The sequence below is a fragment of the Octodon degus genome, unplaced genomic scaffold (assembly GCF_000260255.1).
Source record: "Octodon degus isolate 3935 unplaced genomic scaffold, OctDeg1.0 scaffold00020, whole genome shotgun sequence".
In the NCBI taxonomy this organism is placed as follows: domain Eukaryota; kingdom Metazoa; phylum Chordata; class Mammalia; order Rodentia; family Octodontidae; genus Octodon; species Octodon degus.
Window position 1 is genome coordinate 15,856,024 of NW_004524596.1, and position 7,445 is coordinate 15,863,468.

The window sequence follows — 7,445 nt, forward strand, 5'->3', positions numbered from 1 at the left end:
TCAATCCCCAATGCTGCTACAGAACAAATAAGCAAACCAGAAAACAAGCACCTTGTTTGTCTGAAAGAGCTAAGAATTGCAGAAGCTATTTTCACCAGTGCTTCAGTGATGCAGTGGATGCTACATTGTGATAGCTAACTGACTGACGGTGTCAACTTGAATAAGAAACGCCCAACTAGATCGACTCAGAGTAGTTCCAGGTGTGGAAGGCCCACCCCAGGGGCACTGTGCCAGAACAGTCTCAGGGACAAATGAAGGAGGAAGGCAGGCCAGTGCTTCTGGTTTTGTTGGGAGGAGCTCTGTCTTCACCTTCACTTTTTTTTCTTTTTAGTATTGGGGATTGAACTCAGGACCCTGCGCTTGCCAGGCAAGCTCTTATTTTACTGCGCTATCTCCCCAGCCCTCTCCCTTCACCTTCACTTTGGATGTCACCTTCAGCCCTCCTCCTAGATGCTTCAGCCTCTAGTGTGGACCATTGGCCTCCTCAGAGGGACTCACACAGGATAGGACAGTAAGGGGCACTCCAGGCCGTGACTGGGTCCTTCAGATCGCCAGCACTCAGGCATACCTTTCACACACCTGACTCTGTGAGCAGCCATTGTAAGCCAATCTTTATTTCTTTTGTAAACACAGATACAAATATATTTCAAAGTTTCTTCTCATGTGGATTAGAAATATTAAAAGCAAATCCTAAGGTTAGGTTATATGGATTGCTTGTTTTGGATGAAGTCTAGACTTTTTAGCATTAAGGAAATATTATTAACTAGCCGCTTGCAGTCTAGCTCATTGGGTACCTCTTGGTACAAAAGGCCTAAGAAGATGATGCAACTTTGTTGTGTCGCATAATTTTCTCAAGCTAAAACAAAACTTTTTTTTTTTTTTTCCTTTTTAGTAGAGGGTCTACAGGGGCTCGCTACACATATCAGACTCATAGTGATCCTTCCTGTTTTCAGCCTCCCAAGCACTGGGATTACAGAAGCACCACCACGCCCAGTGTCAGTGGTGACCCAGGGGCGGGGCCGGCACAGCAGGCTGGGGATTGAGCCCCAGTCCTTGTGTCTGCCTGGCAGGTATTTTAGTCTGCTGAGCTATCTGGCCAACCCCTAAAACAAAACTTAAACCTAAATATTTTTCCTGGGTGAGCTCCGGATCAGTCCAGATGGACACAGGTTTAAACAAGAAATGGATTCAAATAGCTTCACTCACTAGTGAAAGTGAACAGGAATTGACCCCTTGACACAGGGCCTTGCTCCTTCAGGTTCAGTGGATTTAAGCACAGCTCCAGGGAGTGCTTGGGGAGGAGGGCTCCGGCATGGTGGCCAGGCCATGGGAATCTGCTATGGTAGCCCTGATCTACCAAGAATAGAGGAGTCTGAGGAGAACTCTCAATTTCAAACCACAAGGATAACATAATTTTAGTGTGAAGGTACAGAATTAATTAAAATTGTCTGTAATTTAACTTCACTTAATCCAAAAGGTAACCTTACTGGCCTACAAAATTGAATAATTGAAATTATCTGGTTTAGGTAAAGCTTAATTCAAGTCTCAAATAGGGTGACTCAGGACATGATTTTTCCCTCTGCACTTTTCAGCTCAGCATGTTTAATACTGATTCTGTTGAACATTTATTTATTTATTTATTTATTTATTTATGCAGCACCAGGGATTGAACTCATGACTTTCTGAGCTATCTCCCTGGCCCAAGAAATCCAGTTCTTTTTTTTTTTTTTTTTGACTGGGGATTGAACTCAGGACCTTGCACTTGCCAGGAAGGCACTTATGCCACTGAGTTATCTCCCCAGCCATAGACATTTCTTTATTAAGCATCTTCAATATTAGTCTATTCTGTGTGTGTGTGTGTGTGTGTGTGTGTGTGTGTATTACTGTGTTCACAGCTACACCCTCAACCCCCCTTTAAGTTTTTTTTTTTGAGACAGGGTCTCACAAAGTTGCTAAATATACAGACTGGGCTCACACTTGCAGTCTTCCTGCCCCAGAGTGCTGGATTACAGGTGTGTCCTCATCCCCAAATAGCTCCATTCTTAAGCAAACTCTCCCTCTGTGTGACTGAAATGGACACTCCAGGAACCGTTTGTGTCTAAACCCAAATCCAGGGCCGGGGAGATGGCTCAGTGGAATAAGCGCTTCCCTGGCAAATGCAAGGGTCTGAGTTCAATCCCCGGTTCCGCAAAAAAAAAAAAAAAAAAAAGAAAGAAAAATTCACATTGCCTGTAAACCTAAATCAAGAGACAACATTTTCTAGTAGGTTTAGGAACAATTACTGAGGACAAAATAACAGGAGTTGCTAGAAGGTCTGGACTTTGGTTACATGCCCCACCCTCGGGCACAGAGATGGGGTAGGGGTGTCACTGCCTCCCCAAGGCAGTGGGCTAAGCGTAAAGGAGGGCATCAGTTCCCTAAAGAAAGTGAGAGAGTAATCACTGGGCAGATATCCTTGACAGACACTCAGACCCGGAGCACAAAAATTTCAAGAATTATTTTTCCCCTTAGAAAGAATTCTTGTTGCACAGTATCTAAGATTAGAGTCCACATCTTGGCAAATGAGAGAGAAAAATGGCCAAAATTGAGACTGTGGACTCTTTCAGTGAGATTTTTTAAAAATGGAAGACAGTTTCAACCAGAGCTAGGACTTGGTACTGTTCCGAGTATAAACAGTTGCCCAATCTGTAGATTTGGTGAGGACAAGTAAAAGCTTTCTATAGAGCACATGGAGCACACAAACTAAAAGCCTGTTTCCCAAAAGCAGCTATGTGAAACTGAAACTCATGTCTTTGTGAGACTTCGTTCCAGAAGCGTGCTGCATCTCGTTAACCTCTTGTTTTACTTAGTCTCTCTTATGCTGTAATTAAAAAACAAACACGAAAACAAGAACTCTCCACACACATACAGGACTGAACCAAAGAGAAGTTCTACGTGGAAAGACAATTTGATTTTTCTAAGAATGATAGGACTATAGCTGGTGTAGCTTCCTAAGATGGAAAATTTTTTAAAGCAGCGGTCCTCAATGCTGCATCATTCATTCATATTTCTATACTTGCATATATCCTACTAAAAACTCCTTTGGAAGTTTTTGTTCATGTGGGGAAGACTTCTGGGAATTTATCCTAAGGATATTCTTGCTTACATACATGTCAGGTTATTCATTACAGGATTGTTTTTAATAAATAGCAAAGACTGGAAGCAACTCAGAAGTCCATCAGTGGGAGAATGGTTAAATAAACTACGGCACATCCTGCATCATAAGGCTGGGCAGCTGTTTAAAAGAAGGAGGAAGCTCTGTCAGTGCTGATAGGAACGATTTCCAAGATTCACTGCTCAAAGAAAGGCAAGCAACAGATCAGGGATACAGTATGCTACCTCTTCTGTGAGAAATGGGAAAGAAACTAGCATACAAGGATTGCTTGTATTCCCTTATAGAAACAGGAAGGATACACAGAGAAACCAATATAATTAGTTATTTCCACTGAGGAGGATGGGTAAGAGCTGAGCAGGAGAAGCAGTTTCTAATTTGGGAGTTCTACTTTGTACTTTTCTATTTTTTTCATATATATATATATCATATAAAGATAAGTCATATAAAAGCATATATAAGTCATAAGGTAATTTCATAGAACTTACATTGTGATTAGTCACAATAGAGACCTGAGTCAACTGAGTAGACAGCCGCTAGAGAAGTCCACACTACACAGATTCCATCTTTGCTAGCTAAGTACTCTGCCTCTTTCCAGTATCCTGGCTATTTTTATATCCTCTTTCTTCTCTAAAATAAATTAGAGATCCTAAAAGACGCTGCTGACAATGATTCTGCTTTATTGACTCATAAAGAGCTCAAGTAAAGCACTGCCTAGGACGTGTGCTGCCGCACATACCCATTCATACATGCCAACAGAGTTCACCAGTCATCTTTCCAGGAAGTGAGGCTCCTGGTTCACACTGGGTTAGGGGTTCCTTCTTGATACTTTCATTGTAACCAGGGCAGAATTTGTCACTGCTTGAAACATTCCACAGAAATTACTAAGGAATGTGGCAATGTTTCCCACTTGCACGTGTTTTGTGAGGAAGGAGAGCTGGGTTTTGTTCAATGAGCTTTGTATTCTTAGAGCCCAGCCGAGTGCCTACTATTGGACTGGTATTCAATGAGTCGCTCATCTTTAATGGCTTTCCCTTTCTTACCTCAGGAGCTCCAAGAGTAAAACTATTCAGTGCCGCAGGGGAAGCCTACCTGAGGCCTACTCTGCTCTGCCATGTTCATGCCACCACCCCACCCAGCACCAGCAGCCTGAACCACAGCAACTGGGCTGCCTCCTGCACTCTCTCCTACTACTTCCAAAATGCATTCACCATCTGTACTTGAGTGATCTTTTAAAAAACAAAATCAAATAACATCCTTGATTAAAAGCCTTCAAAAGGCTCCTATTACAGTTAGAATAAAGTTTAAACTCTTCACCCTACCCTGCAAGCCCTACAGGATCTGGCCCCTACCTGCTTCTTAGATTTCAAGCTTATCATCAGCCCTGGCTTCTTGGACACCACTTGGGCCTTCTCTCAGTTCCTGTCCCTATTTCAAGGACTTCATCACCCATCTTCCCTCAGCCGGGAATGCTTTCCCACTTGAGTACTGAGTTTCAGTGCCTTCTAATCACCAATGCATAAATGACGTTTTCTCTCCAGGCCTACCCTGACCGCAGCAGTTAAATCACTGTTTTATGCTATTCAGAGTGACTTTGGACTAACTAGATTAGAATCCCTGTTGGTTTGTGCTTACTATCCCTACTGTAATCGAGTGTTATAAAGTCTTTCATTCATCTTTGTATGTTCAAGAATCTAGAATAGAGCTGCACCTACAACAGTACTAAAAAGGTTCTGCTGAATCGGTAACAGACTTGAAAATTAATCATGGGTAAAAGATAAGATTTTTGCCTGGTGTGGTGGTATACACTTCCAATCCCAGTACTCAGGAGGCTGAGGCAGGAATATCATTGCAAGTTTGAGGCTATCCTGGGCTATATACAGTCAGTTCAAGGCCAGCATGAACTACACAGCCAAACTGTCTCAAAAAACAAATACAAAAAATTTTATTTCTTCAGAGAACTTTATGTATCACTTTAAGCGCAATAAACAATTATAAAAATAAATGAATATGTTCATTAATGGCTTTTGAAGAAACATTACAGAAAGCAGGCTAGGAGGGAATAACTGGGAGAATATGATTCTACAAAAGACTAGCTTCCCTCATAAGCAAGCTGGGGAGCAGGCAGGCACAGGCACAGCAAGAAGAGGGGTAAGAACACAACCAGATGTTGGTTTTCCATCCAGGTACTCAAAATCCACCAAGATATGCAGCTTTTATTTTATTTTTTTATTTTTTATTTTTTTGGCAGAACCCGGGCTTGAACTCAGGCCCTTGCACTTGCCAGGGAAGTGCTTATTCTACTAAGCCATCTCCCTGCCCTGATATGCAGCTTTGTAAGCAAAACCCCCAACTCATGAATGAGTTCTGTTCTGGGAAAGTATATGTAAGCTCAATACATTCATAAATCCAACAAAGTGAGCTCTATACACCTTTGACACAAATGTACAATGTAAAACACAGAAAAACTAAACATACACAAGTACAGTAGTACGTCCTTGACTATGCTGTACTATACATACTACTTCACTGTACAGTAAGCACCCAGCAACATAGCTGTGACAACGTCCAGCACACACACGAGCTATTTCCAATGTTTGTTCAAATTTACAAATGTGTATGTTATTTGAGGTCTGTTCATACCTGTGAAAGTTCCCAACTTAAATGTTCGGTTGGGGGTTCACTGTATAGTTTTCAAATTACAATCCCAAAGTGCAATCAGCTCAGGGGAGTTGTACAATTTGCATCAGCTGGCATAGTGAACAACCAATGAACTACTCCATTTGAACTGAAGTCTCTTGAGTCACCTGCCTGTTCTCTGTCACTATCCTGTCTGCTCAGTGTGATAAATGTACACGTAACATGCCTGGGGAAGTTCAGCGCTGAAAAGAGGAGGACTGTTTTTATTTTTATGGTAGAGGTCTGGAAAGACTTCACCAAGGAAAATTTATTTAAATGGGGCTGGGAGACTGAAGAGGATTTTTTAAGTGGTGGAGGAGGAGAGGCAGTGCCAGCAAAGATAAAAGTGCAGAGGACTCTGCAGAGAGCCCAGGAGTCTTGAAGGCGAGGCCAGCACAACGCTGCGAAAGATGTTTGGGCCCATTCTGCCTGCAGCTGGTTAGCCCAGGAAAGCTGGGTGGTGAGACAGATCTGGGTTTTCAAAACAAAATTAGAGTGGCAGGTTGATGGATGACCAAGAGCATGGAAAAAAAAGAAAAAGAAAAAAAAAGAAGAGCATGTGTGCATGCATGTTTTAATCAGACAAGTAAGGTGTCTGGAGGATAGTAGAAATGTTGGTGCATATTAGAATCACTGATGTTGTGAAGTGGAAAAGAGGGAAAGAGAAAAAGCTTTTTTTTTTTTTTTTTTGGTACTAGGAATCAAACTCAGGCCCTTGCACTTGCTAGGCAGGCACTTTTGTTGCTAAGCTACATTCTGGGCCCAAGATTTTTTATTTTTATTTTTTTATGTATTTAGTATAGGGTCTACAGGGTCTCATTACACAGATTGAACTCATAGTGATCCTTCTGTTTAGCCTCCCAAGCGCTGGGATTACAGGTGTGCATCACCACGCCCAGTCTGTCACTGGGCAAATTGGTCTTGAACTGTTTTGGGTTTTTTGTGTTGTTTTTTTTTTGTACTTTAGGCAAGGGTCTACAGGATGTTCAGGGTCTCACTACTAGATTGGACTCAGATTGATCTGCCTGTTTACAGCCTCCCAAGAGCTAGGATTACAGATGCGCGCCACCATGCCCAGTCTCAATTGCCCTGTCAGTGTGCTTTGGGAGGGTGGGGCTGACACAGCATGTGGTGCCACAGACTAAACCCCAGTCCCTGAGGCTAAGCAGGTACTTTAGTCACCTGAGCTACATGGCCGGTCCTTCCAAGATTCTTTTTTTATTTTATGCACTTATTTTCTGTATTTAGGATAGGGTCAATAGGGTCTCACTACACAGATCCGACTCATGGTGATTCTCCTGTTTTCAGTCTCCCAAGCGCTGGGATTGCAGGTGCACACCACCACGCCCAGTCTCCATCGCAGTCTCAGAGCGCCCCAAGGTGGGACTGGCACAGTACACCGGGTTTCAAACCCCACCTGCTGCACTCTGCCTAAGCAGGTGCTTTAGTCTGCTGAGCTATCAGGCTGGCCCTCCAAGATTCTTTTTTTAAAGGTTCTTCTAAAATACTTCTTGACTCACCCTGACTAACTATATATACTGATACCTGTGAACTAAGCAACTGCACTGAAGATGGTAATCTGTAATAGTAGTTTCATGCTTGGAGTGCCTGTCAT